The sequence below is a fragment of the Denticeps clupeoides genome, chromosome 1 (genome assembly GCF_900700375.1).
Source record: "Denticeps clupeoides chromosome 1, fDenClu1.1, whole genome shotgun sequence".
NCBI lineage: Eukaryota > Metazoa > Chordata > Actinopteri > Clupeiformes > Denticipitidae > Denticeps > Denticeps clupeoides.
Genome location: NC_041707.1, coordinates 6,054,426 through 6,070,916, shown reverse-complemented (window position 1 = coordinate 6,070,916; position 16,491 = coordinate 6,054,426). Strand labels below are relative to the sequence as shown.

The following is a 16,491-nucleotide window of genomic DNA, read 5'->3' as shown; positions in this document are numbered from 1 at the left end:
CTGGCTTTATGATGGTTCATTATCCCTTCAAGAAAAATTGCAGTGGCTTATAAACCATATAGTGGCAAGGAGAAATACACAAGTAAATAAACAGAATACAGCAAGAAAATAAATACTTCATAGAGACACACTGAGCACACTGATCATGGTATTAATTTTCAGCAAATGCTAATTTAATGGGAGACTCTGGAAAATGAAACCAAAATTCAGAAGAAAATTCTGTAATATTTGCACTTTTACTTGTCCTAGTATTTAAGTCGGGTACTCAGATTATGTGGAGCATAAGTTAACTTCAATGTATTTAAAAAACTGAAGATTTTGCAGACATTAGAAAATGTTTTGCCAACCTAAATGAAATTCAAAGCAAATTATTATCATGACCCAGACATTCAAAGTTCAGTTTATATATGTTATACTGAATAGTGCATCAGGCGTGATTAAAATATTCATACAATGCACCACATTTTAACTCTTGGTACTGGCTATCATATGTTAAACTTAACAGCACTCGTGTAGCTTTTAGATCAGTGACATTGTTGTCCGGTGCATCACATGGGCAAGTTTTCAAACTTCAAGTACCCAGTAATAAGGTACAACAACTACTACATACTGTCACACTTGTTCATAGTTCTGACTGCTAGTTATGGGGATAATGTAACTTGCATTTTGAAAATGTCCCATGCATCAAGTAGAGAATTGTCCTAGTGTTTAATGTGAAGCAAATACTAATTTAATGTGTAATGTTCACCATGCATGAATGGTGCAAGCAGACTAATATGGCCACACAAAAAGTGAAGAATTTTCCCTATGGGACATTTGCATAGAACGTGATATTAGCAATACTCACTATGTGAGTGAGGTTCTCTGGTGTTAGCAGCTCAAGTTATTATCATGTCAGCATCAATGTCTTACACAACAGAATGAACAGGCATGTGTGTTAAATTACCGGGGAACTACAGCGTGGAAAACTGAAGCACCCATTTAACAATCGCTTGCTCCCAGAGGATGGATTTATTTATTTTTTGCTCATTGTTTTTGCAGCCGTTATGGCTATGGTGGCTTTATGGCTTTTTTTTACTTTTGCACTTTGGGAGCTAAACTGCATGGTTTTATGGAGGCTTTTGTGTTAGCTGAAGGCTACGTCCTAATAAGCCTGATTATGGTCTACAATTACAAAGTTCACAGCCGGCATTTGAACTTTAATGAAGAGCTAGTACAATTTTTAGTCACTTAAAAAAAAAAACATACTTAATCAAGAGAAAGTGATGATGCTTGGGCTAACAGGGTTATCGTTTTCTGTGACATTTCTCGAATAAATCTTCCCCCAATGTATTTTTAAATATTACACGAGCCAGGTTTTCATTCCAGTCTGCCAATAAAGAGTCGAAAACGTGCATTTTTTCATTTTGTGTCACATTTAATAGCTGCAGCAATTATAACAGTAATGAGGTAATTTATGGCTCTGTCACCTGCTTCCCGTTGCCTGCCCACATGGACACAAGAGTGGGTTTACGGCGCAAGCCCCGCAGAAACACATTCACGGCATTCCCAGCGGAGTTCCTGCGGGAAGGAATTCCTCAGAGGAAAAAAGGTCATCAGCCAACCAACCAGAGCCTTCAACAAGGACTGGCTTCAGTCCTCGGGGCCACCCTGTGGGTTCCTTCGGCAGGTGTTGCCAGGTTCATCTTACTATCTATAGAAGGGTGATCTTTTACAAACAAATCTGAGTGGAATGTGCACAATCACCTTGAATATCTAGCTTCATGTGCAATTTCCTCTATTTCTGAGGAGTGTTTATTTTCCTGGGCTGGGCGTGCACAGTCCTGTCTAATGGAAGAGATGGAAAACAGATCCCACCCTCTGAATATGAAGGTAAGAGTGCTAAGTTCACTCTGGGTGACCTTTGCATGTAATGAACAGTTGTTGACCACAGTGTCTCCTCTGAACAGGGTCCTGTGTGCCAGTCTTACCGCCCCAACTGAATCTCAGGACAAAAAAATTGAAAAGGAGTTCGGGTTCTGCTGATATGAACAGTTCTGCCTGAAAGATGGCTTCACTCACTTTCAGACCTCGATTCCTCCCTGAAAATATCGCTGGCAACGTTGACCTGTTTGGATAGGCAATGACAGCCTGCGCACACTGAAGAGAAGCAGTTGTTCACTGCAACTGTTCAAACGAAGGGATTAAAAAGAGAGAGAGGTCAAAAATTTGAACTTTTTCTCTCTTTCTACTGAGAAAAGACCACTGCGGTGGCCTGAGACTCCCACTCGAAAATACTATTCCCTGACCTGGAGAACATCGAGAGGCAGAGAAAGAGATAAAGTGCTGTTTACATTAATTTTAAAATTCACTCTCATCCAAAGTGCTTTTTACACACCCAATGACAATACAACTGTTATTGTATGAATAATGGCAGCTAAAAGCCTCGGAATAAAGTGGGAGACCACTACATGCATGTGAAAAAACTTTACAGGAAGCGCTAGACCAGCTTTCAGTCTGGTTAAATCAACACAAAAGTAGAGATTTTGGTGCTTAGATCACCAGCTAAGAATAGTCCGTGATATATTGCAAAAACCAGTGCTGCTACACAAAGCAGACTGTAGGTGTTAGCCTTTGGGATAATGCTACAATGCACAGAGCATATACAGTACAGGCCAAAAGTTTGGACACACCTCCATGTGTTTTCTTTATTTTCAGGACCATTTACGTTGGTAGATTCTCACTGAAGGCATCAAAACTATGAATGAACACATGTGGAGTTATGTACTTAACAAAAAGTGGAGACCTGGCCTCCACAGTCACCAGACCTGAACCCAATCGAGATGGTTTGGGGTGAGCTGGACCACAGAGTGAAGGTAAAGGGGCCAACAAGTGCTAAACACCTCTAGGAACTCCTTCAAGTCTGTTGGAAAACCATTTCAGGTGACGACCTCTTGAAGCTCATCGAGAGAATGAGTGTGCAAAGCAGTAATCAGAGCAAAGGGCAGATATTTTGAAGAAACTAGAATATAAAACATGCTTTCAGTTATTTCACCTTTTTTTAAAAGTACATAACTCCACATGTGTTCATTCATAGTTTTGATGCCTTCAGTGAGAATCTACCAACGTAAATGGTCATGAAAATAAAGAAAACACATTGAATGAGAAGATGTGTCCAAACTTTTGGCCTGTACGGTAAGTCTTAAAATACTTGTTTGTAGGCCTTTTATCTCAGCAAAAGCTGAGGATTTATTGGACAACCAAGCAACACCAAGAAACATCACAGGACACGATACAGATATAGTGACCAGGCAGGGACAAGGCGGAAACAGTTCATAATTGATTTAAAAATTCACCATGCCAAAAATTAACTTGTTTTTATTCACATCCATAAACAGGCCACTATTCTTGTCATATTATTCTACACTTGTTTCTCAAATAGAATTGCTCTGCGTATATGCCATTTTCTGCATTTTTGGCCTCGACGGCCAATCCAGACATTTTTGCATGCAAGTGAACAGATGTGCAGAATGGATTTGAGAAATTTTATGGCTCTGTATGCCATGCAATGTGCAGAAAAATGCATAAAACATGAGTGGCACTCATTCTCATGAGAGTGAGTGTGGTATAAACGTGACCTTGTTCATTGTTAATAAAATTGTGTGTTCAGTGAATATGATAATTTCCTGATCTTGCTACTATAGCATGTAGTGGGTTCACTAGCACTGCAGATTGCATTTGAATTATAATCTTGTGAGTTCTTGTGCATGATTATGACAGGTTGTTCTCCTAGAAGACTTTTACTACCCAGGCCCAAACACATGCTATGCATTTTCAAACCTGACATCCAAGTTCTACCTTTCAACTCTGCGGTCAAAGCCAAGACTGACAATGCCGAAAAATTAATAAACAAACACATACCCCAGCTATTAGTTTTACTGCCATCAGGCAAAGAGCCCATCTGGTTGTGACCCCTGTCAGCATAAATATCCAGGGTCAAAATGTCTGGCATTGTGTGACTGACAGCTCCCAGGGAGGGTGTTTTAATAAAGGGTTGCTTTATTCGCCTATTATGGAGGAGCACAGCTGGAGCTGCGGAGGCAACATGGGTTTATGAGACTGAAAGCCAGGCCCTGCTCTTCTGCACACTCACGGCGCGGCTCTTTTATGTGGTTCAGGCCACTGCGACAGGAAAGAGCTGAATGCCGTCCAGCCCCCATACTTCCTACCCATGCACATCTCGCTTAAGCATTATCCTTGCAAACTCCTGAGGGGCTTATTTTAATAGTGTGCCTTCACCAGTTGCATTGCAGTAGGTGGCCCAAATACCTCTGCAGGCTTGTGAGGGCATGGGATGATGAAAAGAAAAAACATCAGCAGTGATAAATGAGGGGTTATTGGACTAGACCACACAAAGTAAAGCAATTGAAATAGTCTAAAAGTGTTGGATTAGTATTATAATGGATTTCAAAGCTCGGCCAGAATAACTCTTGACGCAAAGCAAATATGAATAGTGTGACATGGCAATTCTGTGAGTGTGTTTGGCCATTTTGGTGGTAGAGAGTGTTTATGTATGTTTCTGTCTACATGAATATGTACTTGTCTATGTTTGGCCATGGATTTATGTATATGCATGCTGGCTTTCCGTGTCATGTTTTAAAAATAGAATACTATAGAAAATAATCAGATAGAAAACATATTCTCTCTCTTCTCTCCATAACCACTGAAACCAGAAGTGGGTGGTGGCTTTTTGAGTGCATCCCGGAACATATAGGTCCTCACTGTAGGGCAGACACCTTTCACTCATTCACTCACACCAATGGCAATCCACCTACTGTGTAACCATTTGGATGGTGGGAGGTAACCGGACTACTCAGAGGAAACTCACACCAAGCCGGGGAGAGCAAAGCATGAACAGGGATTTGAACTCACAGCCAAGACACTAACCGATGTGCCACTGTGTGACCCATAATGCATTTTACTTCGAAATATAAATAAATAGCTCAGTACTGGCCTAAGAATGAATAATAATGTTGAATATGTTGTTTCTGTTTCTGACATTCTATTTATGACTTTCTGTCTATATTGGTGTTCAATTGTGTTTACTTGTGACATAGTGTGCATATGCATGTCTGGCTCCGTATATTTGTTTAAGTGCCTTGACCTCTGTGTCTAAATGCATGTGCATGCCCATGTTTGTGCTTGTGAGTGTGTTTGTGAGTGATCATCTTTCAGCGTGGGTGTGTTGCGCGTGCATGTATTAGCTTTAGGCTCCCCGGCGGAGGGCCCTGATTAATTACAGGATGTATATCCAGGGTAATGGAGAACTTGTGCAAACAAGCAAACATGGCGTCCGTGGCCATCTACTTCCTGAGCTACTACAGGCCGATCTGCTACAGGGAGCAGGGAAGCACCACAGCCAGGTTGCCCAGTGGGCACGTGGGCCAGGCACCAACACAGCACGGGTGCGAGGGACGCATCTGAACTGAGTTGCTGCACGCAGCAACACCCCAGCGCTGCTGGCAGGATGCCGGACTTCTCCGGACACCCACAAACATGTTGTTCTCATTGGCCTCGGCCTCCCATTCCCTGGAAAAGAGGGCAGAGTCCAAACTAATGTGTTAACACAAGGGCAGGGCGGAAATGCGTGTAACAGACCCGGCTTCGGGTCCACGGGGGTCTCTGTTTGTTTACCTGGCTCGTGCGGCGGAGGAAGCCCGTCTCCAACGCCGCTGCCTCCGGTTCACTTGCGGGACCAAGGCATTACACTTCTCCCACTGTCAGTTGAGTTACGATTCCCATGGCTGGAGCAAAGCTCTAATTGGAATTTCACAACCAAAAAAAAAAAAAACTTAAACAAGTATTAAATGTTGACAGTCCCACCCTCCCAGCCGAAACCATTGGGGGAAAGATAAGGGGGCCCGAAAAGCTACGAGCTGCATCGCGGAGAGGTACTGATGCCAGCAGCTCGCTCCTAATCAGCAAAGCACATGGAAAAGTTGTGAGAAATGTGAGAATTTTTCTTTTTTTTCAGAAGCACCGTGCATGTAACCCTCGGAGCCATTCAGTGGCCGAGAGCGTTTTCACCAGCTAATGCATCCCAGCTGCCTTGCGGCCACTTGGCGGAGCGCGAGCCGATGGGGGTGGTGGTTTCTTATGGTAAGTGCTGTGGTCTCGGGGGGAAATGCAACAAGGCCATGAAGCAAAATGTTTCCATGTTCTTTACATGGAATTTGGAGAGTTGGACCCTGAGTGTTTGTTGACGCAGCGGCATGACAAACTATGCGTTTCATTAAAACCGTAAACCAGCACAAGTTCAAGCAGTTTAATAGATAACAGCGCAAACAGCGTCATGGCGTGACCGATATTATGTCAGTGATCCTTAAATGCTAGTCAGTCATTACTGTCACAGCTGCTTGGGATACTGCAGGATACATGGGGACGACTCGGCATTAAAAGACACACTCTGTAAGAGGTCATCGGGTTCCATGCGGGAAGCATTGCAAAGCCTTGCAGAAATGACACAACTGCCGATTCAGAGTGTAAAATTGACCCTTAAATGAGAACAATCTATTGTGACTTTTATTAACGCTAGGCTTTTATGATACCATCATCCTATGGTTCTCAGAAATACCCTTTCTGTGGGCGTTTAAGGGGCTTTCTAGTTAAAAACATTCACAATCGTTATGCTTTAAGGAACAGGTCAAGAACTTTCAGCTCCTCCCTTGCTTCATCTTAATAGTTTTATAGCTTCCTTGTGACATTAATTATGTGGAAGACCTTTGCGGTTTCTGAAATACACATAAATCTGAGATTTTTTTATGTTCTGGTGGGTATAAACATGGCAATGAGAAATGATGCCACATTAATTCAATTTGGCTAAATCTTAACGTGCTGGGTGGTGGTGTTGTTGGGGGGTTAAGCAAGGCTTTGTGCAGTTGATCTCATTGGTGTGTGTGTCCAACTCCCCCCAACTGCATCCGTGCCTCATGACTGACTCCCCAGGTCTTCAGTGATGTGTGTGCGAGGGGAGGCGGGGGTGAAAGTTCAGTGGGTAACGGAGTTAAGAAAGCACAGAGGCCTGGAAGAAAGCTCTGCTTTGTCCTGGCGAAAACGCTCAGCCTCCCCAATTCCCCTTCCCCTCTCCTCACTCTGCCTCCCTACATCTCAGCTCCTGACCACAGGGCCTGTAGGGAGATGAGAACTGTAATTTCATACAAGCTAAACATGCTCAACTTCTGTTTCCATTTTGGGCCTAAGGTAGACTTGGCCCATGAAAAAAAAACTCTTTGTTTGACAAGCTTCCCGTGCCGAAAAGTAGGGAGGACGGGACCTACCTTTGTAAACAGCGTCGGAGCTGGTTGGCAGTTCATAAGTGATCTTACTTTGCTCATATTGGAGCCATAGGAAGAATCTTGACGTAACCATTTATCTTAAGGAAGCGATTTTTCTCGCAAGACTGAAAGAAAAGAGGCTCCAAACCTCTGTGATTTTATTGGTCTCTGCAGGGCTAGGTCTCAGATACGGTCATGTCAGCTCTCTGTCAAGACGTTTCGGGGGAGAGCGCGTCAATCAAATGGAAACCTTTCACCGTCTGCACAACATCAATAATTTATGGCAACAACTGAGTAGGTTGCGAGGTCCTCAGCTCCATCTACCTCCAATCTAAATATTTTTGGGTTTCATTGACTTCCACGACGTTAAGGTGCCCAAAACCGAAGCATTCTCGTAATACCTTGGTGAACAGTGAGGCCTCTAATGAAACAGGAAAGACATTTCCTACAGCTACAAGTCTGGCAGCCATTTCTGAAACGTTTGTATATACGATATGTATAAAAAAGATCAAAATTAACTGAACTGAGAGAGGAATTGACTGCTGGACGGAAACATATGTGTGCCTGGTTTCCTCCATTGGTTTTCGTATTCGCCTCCCAAAAATGCAACCAAAAGTGGCTAATGTGGTTGGCAGCAGTCACCATAAACATTTTCCGCGTTCCCCTGTCAATTGCTTTTACAAAACTGACCAGCAGACATGGAAATGCACGAGTTGCTGGGGTGGGTGCTCTGTATCTTGTGAGGTCTTCAGCTGTGACGGTTCAAGGCGTGTCTTATCTGTAGTGATGACCCAGCTGAAGGGCTGAAAGCAGTTCCAACCATGTCAAGGCTGCACTTTAACCACAAGAAGAACGTTTGACTTCTAATCTGATATAATGGTGACATAGTGATTAAATGAGATCACAACCTCGACTGGCATAGTTTTATCTTGGCATCCAGGGCCCATAATAATTTGGTGGGAAAACATGGTGCTTGCCAAAAGACACAGAGTGTGTTTTTAAAGACAGTTTAGTGTTAAAAAGGATAAATTCCCAATTGTGTTATTAAGCGGAAGGATGTGGAACGTTGACCTGCGACAATCATTCACATGAACAGAATTCCAAACAACGTTGTGTCTTGGGCAAACCACGGCATTTTACGTGACACCGGCAGGTTTATCTGTCCTCCGAGTGCTGCTCGTTTATGGCTAATGCCCTTTATTCGCGGGTGTAAAGGAGGACCTGTTTCAAACGCCAAGATAAGCACTTGCTTTAGACTTGGCTGATCTGCAATATCATGACACAGCGAGATTAACTCTAATATGCGCCTCTGAGATCACTCATGAACCACGCTCGCGCTTCAATAAGACAAGGCCGCGGCCAGAGCGGCGGTGCTGACCCGTACGTGACGGGGCTATTTTTATTTCGACTTTGTTTCATTTGACTGTGCGCCTTTGGCAAGAGAATTAAGATAGCTTTACTTCTCAAAATGAATATTTTAGCCACTTCATAATAGCCATTTTGGATCAAGCTTTGTATTGTGAGGTCATAAAGAGGGCAAAAGCATTTTTAAAAAATGTACATATATATTCTGATTTTTTTTTAATGATAAAGCATTTCATATTTGGAAGAAAATATGCTACAAACATACTACCTCTAATATTTTGGATTATTAAAATATGACTATGGAGCAGAGTGTCGACGTGTTACTAAGAGTGAAAAGAGTTCTGTGGGCTCCAGCAACGCCGCTTTGCTCGGGCTACGTGTAAACACCGTGCCTCCATGACAAATGTGCGGCTAATGCTAATGCAGACGCTTCAGAGCATGGACCCCACAAGCTGGCAGCTCTCTGGGCAGTGTGTCTAACATTTCCGCGAAAAAGGCAGAATTTATCGGGCATTACGTTAGCCAGCCTCACAGATGCTTCAAGGAGCAAAATTTGGGGGGGGGGAAATGAAACCAAACCAAAAGTTATACTCAACATGGCAGACACACTCGGTGTGTAGCGAGGTTTCCTGCCAACTGGGAAATTAGAAAAATACCAGTAGCCGTCTAGAAAAGTGACATTGTGGTCATTGCTCTGCAGTGTTTGTAAATTGAAGAGCACAGGATTTACAAGAGTTGTGGCCATGGTGAGGCCTCAATTGCAGTTTGTACAAGAGCTCAGAAACCATCATGGCTGAAAAATACCAATACCTCATTTGAACTTTAGGATTCCATCTGATGTACAACATAACCCATTGGAGAAACCCTAACAGAATCGAATGTCCTGTACAGACGCTGATACGCCTAGAAATGACCATTTACTGTAACCCCTGTGGAATTAACCAGTAGTCAAAGTCATGTTTGAAGACATAAATGTCTCAGAGTAAGAAGAATATCATCCTGTGACCAGAACCCAAAACTAGAACCTGACAAGCAACGTACTAATTCTTCAGCCAACATTCACACACTGTTGCACAGCAGGAAATACATGTAAGTAATAACTGCTGAAATGTATAATTACTGCCATCTAATTATTATTATAAAGACCGTCACTAATCTTTAATTGATTTTCATTGCATAAATGACTATGTAATATGAGTGTAAAAAAAAAAAAAAAATAAAATAAAATAAAATAAAAAAAAATATATATATATATATATATATATATATATATATATATATATATATATATATATATATATATATATATATATATATATATATATATATATATATATATATATATATCAGTAAAATAGTCAGTTCCCAGCAACAGGGGTGCCATTATTTGGGATTTATCTCTTGAGTTTCATGTTCTCTAATTAGCATTTTCTTTTTGCAGTTGCCAAAGAAAAGTGCAAATACCAACCTCGACCAAAACAGACACTCCTGCCTGTAAACCAAAGACATATTATCATCTGTTAACACTTACAATTGCTTACTTTAAAGCAAAGACCTGATTTAGGAGAAGACGGAGTAACACTAGATCTCCACAAGACTAAACACTGGCCTAAAATATACATTCCCTTCTCGATATCTTGGTCAGGTTGGAATTATGACAATGTAAGGACTTTCAGTGATCAGAGAAGCTGTTCCAGCTGAAATGGGACTGGGTCAAATCAGTCTGTTTAAATACAGCAATACTTCTGGGATTTACTGTCAAACGCCCTTCCGGGTCGGTCATCTTCAGATTATCATGTCAGCACCTTAAAAACCGGCCGTATTTTTTCTAATGTCCATTAACGGACATGCGCCACCACCAGCGTAATTAACATTACAAGAGCCCATGTGTTCTTTATTCCAGTGATGGATGCGCAGCCAATGAGAATTCAATTTACACATACTTTCCTGGAATTGCAGCTTATGGTGCCTACACTGAGGACCCCCATTATGCCAAAAGCACTGAAGCTACCGAAACTCCCCGTAAACGCAGCGGGAAGAGTTTCCATGTGCCACAGACTGCAGGCCAGGCCCATACCCCCCCCCCCCCCCCCCCCCCCCCCCCCGTTTCTTTCAAAGGCTAATGACCCAGCTGGCTGTTTGATCCTCGACACAGAAGCCTTTTTTTATGGGGAGCCAACTGAGCGCCACACTTACACAAGGTCAGGTGAATAGGGTGGTCCACGAAACGAATCTTCTCAAAGAACTGGATGTTTTTGAGGACAGAACCAGAAATTTGGTGTGGTGGAAACATCGATGGGGATCTGTCGAGTAAAAAAGATTGTAAATCGAGCATCTTGGTTCCCTCCATTTGCATTAGATGACTCCAACACTGGTATATCCCAGTGGATGAGTGGATGAATGGGACCTTTATAATTTATCATCTTGAGAGCCAGTGTTGTTCTGCTCACCTCGAGGAGCGAGGTGAAAGAGCAAGCTCTGTCTCTGAGCTATTTTCCTTCACGTCTAAAATAGGAGCCCTGTTCTTAATCTTGAACAAACGCTTATCTGGTTTTATCAGCTAGTTTGGGCGCCTGTCCAAGACGCTGCACACATCCAGAGGGTTTTGGTCTGCAGGCACCTTGGGGCCTTGATGGGTTCCAGATGAGGCCTGCTGCCTTGTGAAAACAAGCTGTCTGTCGTGGCCTTGATCTCCAGTCTCTGCAACCGGTGAGAATTGGCAATGAGCTGCGTCACAGCAGAAGAGGGCAGGGCTTTAGGACTTTTAGAGGCTTTGTGAGAGCCAGTGGGATGAAGCTCACAAATTAGCCATGACATCCTCCCTGGTCACTGAAGCAAAATAGTGAGGACGTTCAAAGGGTTGCCAGATTGTCTCTCGGACAAAAAAACCCTGTTTGTTTTATGAGGATAATCTTTGCTCTTCCCAAGATGCAGTTCACAGTCGAAGGGATGGTTGCATGGATCTACTTAGATACAGGAAGTGCCTGATTTAGAGCCTTTGGCATTTTACAACCCAAACGGGAAAAGGATAAGACTGAGGGGCAGTGGTGGCCTAGTGGTTAAGGAAGCGGCCCCATAATCAGAAGGTTGCCGTTTCGAATCCTGAGCCGCCAAGGTGCCGCTGAGGTGCCACTGAGCACTGAGCACCGTCCCCACACACTGCTCACCAAGGGTGATGGGTTAAAAGCAGAGGACACATTTAGTTGTGTCTCTGTGTGCTGTGCTTCAGTGTTTCACAATGACAATCACTTCACTTTCACAACAATTTGATGTCAATTACGACAAATAAGCAAAAAGGCATAATAATCAAAAGCAATCAAAAAGCATCAAAAGCTAATTTTAGATACATTATCATGGTGCTAGTAGCCTAGTGGGTAACACACTTTCCTATGAACCAGAACACTACAAAGTCACATGTTCAAAACCCCACTACCATTGTGTCCCTGAGCAGGACACTTAACCGTGAGACACTGTGCCTGTAACTACTGATTGTGAGTTGCTCTGGATAAGGGTGTCTGATAAATGTTGTAAATGTTCATGTCTTGCAGACCTAAAACAAATTGAAAAGCCCCCTGAACAATTCTGACATCAAAGAGCACATTTTCTTTGTAAATCCATTTGGATCAAAGCATCTGCCCAAAAACCAAGCAGTTGCACACTCAACGCTAAAATCAAACCCAAGTAACCGGTCACCTAATCCAATCAAGTGTCCGTTTCCTTTAATGTCTAATGTAACTTCACCACTTGCAGAACAAAGGCAACCAAAAGGATACACCATGCTTGGAAAAAAAAATTTAGGTTGTATGTACATTGCAATGGCTGCTGGTTAAATGTTGAGTGCACCGTGTGCAGATGTTCGCAATAACATTTACCCCATTATTGCAAACGTTTAATTATCATAGTACTTAAATAATAATGTGAAACACGAGTCCCTCTCGGCACACATGCGTTCTCTTTTCTCGTTTTGGGTTTTGCTGAAATGAATCCTCGCATGCCCAAAAAATTAGTGCTTGAATGAAAATGTCATCTTAGTGTTTATGAATCTCTGTTTTCCTGCATGGTCACCAGAACTTTGAGGGTAAACACAGCCTGGAGTAGCAGGATCGTGTTTCGTAACGTAATCTCCTTTTTAGCCCAGCAACAAGTCACAGTTAATTGGCTCAGCATGTTGTTATGGACCCTGTTTAAAATGTGCGCTGATGAGCAGTGGTGCGCATGGCGATGAGGACATGGAAAGCAGGTTACTGGAGAAGCTACTTCTGCTCTGCGGACCTCCTTTCAGCATTTTTCTAGCACTTACGTTACAACCGACTGCATTGCAGCAGCTGGTAGAGCAAACACTTGGGACTGATTGATGGCAGGAACATGGCCGGAGGCACAGAGGAACATTTTTCATGCCAAAACAACCACGTCCAATGGGAGAAGGGTTCTCCATCTCACGTTACTGTCTACCACCTCGCCCGCGGAGGCAGCGCCTCAATGGGTGCAGCAGTAAACTTTGTTCAGCCCCCTGTCATGGAAGAACCAGAGGCACGCGCTTCTTGTTTAGACAGTGGGGTTACGTGCAGCAGGGTTTCGGCATGCTTCTGTACAATGCTGCACAAAGAACTGTTGTAAATCCAGTGCTCGCGGACTCCAGGTTCCATTATATCCATTGTAAATTCTAACCGAATGCTCATCAACGTGAAAAAGTCCACCAATACTCCAGTCAAGCGCAGTAGAGCGCAGTGGAAAGACGTTCATATAAGCCAAGAGACTCCCCCATGACTCCAAATGTTCATGCACAAATCATCTCAGCCAGTCATACCAATGTGCATGTTGTGTGTAAAGTTCGCATGTCAGAATCAGAATCGTGATGTTGTTGGCTAAGTATGTGAGCGAACACACACATAGAATAACAACAATTTACAATATAAGTAGAAATCTTATATACAGAAAAAATGCAAACATAAATCATGTACTATATACTATATCATTTATAATTGGTGAGACTGTACACGGGTGCATTTTTTACACCAACTAATTGTGACTCGGGGTTAACTGTTACTGCATAGCTTTCTGTTAGAATGCATACATCCGGTTACAGTAACACATCCCTTGCAGGCTCTGCTCGGTCATTCTCTGTTGCAGTCCTGCTTAACCGGGGCATGTGATTAAAGAGACGACTAGAGTAATTTTACTTATCACACTCAAATAAACAGTGCTGTGAGGTCAGCAGTGTGATGGCTTCCATTGAAAAATTGTTCTGTACTGCATCTGGAAAGTCTCTGGCTTAAATATACATAAGATGCTCAAAGTTATCTGGGACATTTCCATGTTGTGTTAGAAAACAGTGAACCTCAAGACACAAATGACTTGATATTAAAGTAATGACAAGGCTGTTTAGCACATGATAACCTGGGTTATCAAATCAAAATGCGACCCCGTGTGTAACAATAAACAGAGGAAGACATATTTACATAGCTAAATTCACCAAGGCGAACCTATTCTGGCTTATACCTAATTTATAATGCATACTGTCTTCCAAAACCACTGTAACATTCTCCAATCCTCAGATCTCTGGAACGGCTGTACCTGGCTGTGATTCTGGAACAGGAAATTTCCTTCTGGTCCTGAAGACCTCTCCAGATATTTACCACCCCCCATAAGGACATCGGCCGCATGGGTTTGCATTGAAATCCATTGTCAGTAACCGCAGACGATGTTCTTTGTAGAGCTTCTTATTTGAATAATAGCTGTTACCAAGCACTGAGCCAGAGATGACTAAACTGATGTTAGTTAGATGCAGAAAACTTGTTAAGGTCTTAACAGGACTTAGATAGACTGTATTCTAATGCAGGAACTGTGTAGTAGGTTGCTATATATAATGTTACGAGTGGCTTGTTCTCAAAAGCATCTTACTTACTTCACATGAATTTACTGCCTGAAAGATGTTTAGATGGGACAGTATATATGTTGATTTGTATGCTCTTAATTGATGAATGAATAATGAAAATTGATGTCACCACTAAAACATTTTACACATTTCCAGGAGCAGGGAAGTAGATGGGAAGTGGACGTATCGGTACGCATCAGGCTTGAATAAAGATTTGGGAACACGAATGCGAATGGATCCTTGCAGGCACACAATTCAAACCCAGAAAAGTGACTTTAAATACCTGCCATAAGCCTGGCAGTTGTCATCAGAAATAAACTTAAAATCCAGACATCTATGTATACTGATGATGTGTTTCCACTATTGTTAAACCATTATAATTAAATACAATGCGTTTTTGTCTTTGTGCTGTATATTTGTGATTGGTGAAATGTGGACATGATAAGATAAAATGTACATTTGTGGAAAGAAGGTTTCATTGTGTATGTGTGCACAGTGACGATATTTACATCATGACAATGTGAGAAGACCTCCACTCCCTTCACTCTGTGACACCAGCAGAGGCGATGATAGGGAATGGGTGGCACGGACATCAGCCTGAAAACCCTGTGCATTCCCAGCTGTCAGCGGGAGGGCTTAGAACACGAGCGAGGATAAATCAGACAGATAGACTACATGCCAGCCTCTAATGGTGTGTCTGAGCCTCATACACACACAAAAAAAACAGTATTTACGAGCATTTACACTGGCGTCTGCCCAGCTTGATGAATAACAGCTAAGCAGAACACAGTGAGCCGCCGAGTGCAAGGCTCTGACCCGGGGATGGTTCTGCCAGGATATGCCGGAGGAATTCCACTGTGCTGTGGGCCCTGTGTGGTTTTCGTTACGGAGAAATGGCGGAGGTTCACACACTGATGTGGTCGCTGTAGACCTCTTCCAGTCCGGCAGGGGACGAGCGGGGGGGTTTTTTAAGGACACTGGGATCTGCTCGGCCTCTGCAAAAAGAACATTTGCTTTGTAAAATTCACTAATTAGCATTGCGAGTTACACTAGACATCACACACGTGGGCAGAGCAATCTACTCTTAAAACTTTTGTCTACTTTTTTTTGAGAACAAACACTGTGAAAGATTCTACAATTCTGACAATTTATTTATTGCCTTGCCAAATATATCTATTCCTAAAAAGTACCATTAGCTCCACAGTTCAATTGAGAAAAAATAAAATTGAATGGAACTGGATTTGGTGTATGTTTATGACTGATGATCAGACTCCTACAGACTCACTACACTAATTAGCTATTGTTAAACAGCAACTTTTGCCATTCAAATGAAGCTGCCCTGGGAAATAAGTGACTTCCCAGTGAGGAATTATTGTACTGGCGGGCTGACTGATTTGTAGACCTAAAGCTTGTCTACCATTTGGAATAATGTTGCTTTTAAACAGTAGTTATTGCAAGGACAAAATAATTAATCACACTTTAAGAGCAGTGCAGTGCACAAGGTCTAATTCTGGAATCTCGTGTTGTTCATCATTAGCGGATATGAGCAAATGCACAGTAATGCACAACAGATGGCTGCCATTAAAAACAGTCGAATCGTTTTAAGCACGCTGTCACTCCGACAAAGGAGTGGAAGTCAAAATATTAATGCTACTCCGTATCAGTGACCGGTCTTCAGATTGTTGATTTTTCCAGACACACGACGTTGACATAAAAATGAAACAGGCCACAAGAAAACGAAAATTGCGGTCGATGTTGCTCCATGGAAGCAAGAAAGATTGAATTGCTTGCAAGAAAGTTAATATCCAGCATCACATTAAAATTGTGGCTGAAATAGCGTTTCACTACATATTTTAGCATATTGCATAGTAAATGGAACCACATGGCAGACATTACCATGAGCAAAACCTTCCACCCTTTGGCCTTTTGGTTCCAGAC

The 16,491-nt window shown here is 42.5% G+C and overlaps 1 long non-coding RNA gene across 2 annotated transcripts; it reads left to right on the top strand.

Annotated features, from left to right (window-relative positions):
- Window positions 1–5,894: 5,894 nt before the first annotated feature.
- Window positions 5,895–15,021, top strand: LOC114798260 (uncharacterized). Of its 2 annotated transcripts, XR_003751043.1 has the most exons (4): window positions 5,895–5,930; window positions 6,014–6,138; window positions 14,234–14,362; window positions 14,710–15,021. It is a non-coding gene; the product is annotated as an uncharacterized LOC114798260 (long non-coding RNA). The 2 variants fall into 2 exon arrangements; XR_003751042.1 differs by having other exon boundaries at window positions 14,234–15,021.
- Window positions 15,022–16,491: the final 1,470 nt, after the last annotated feature.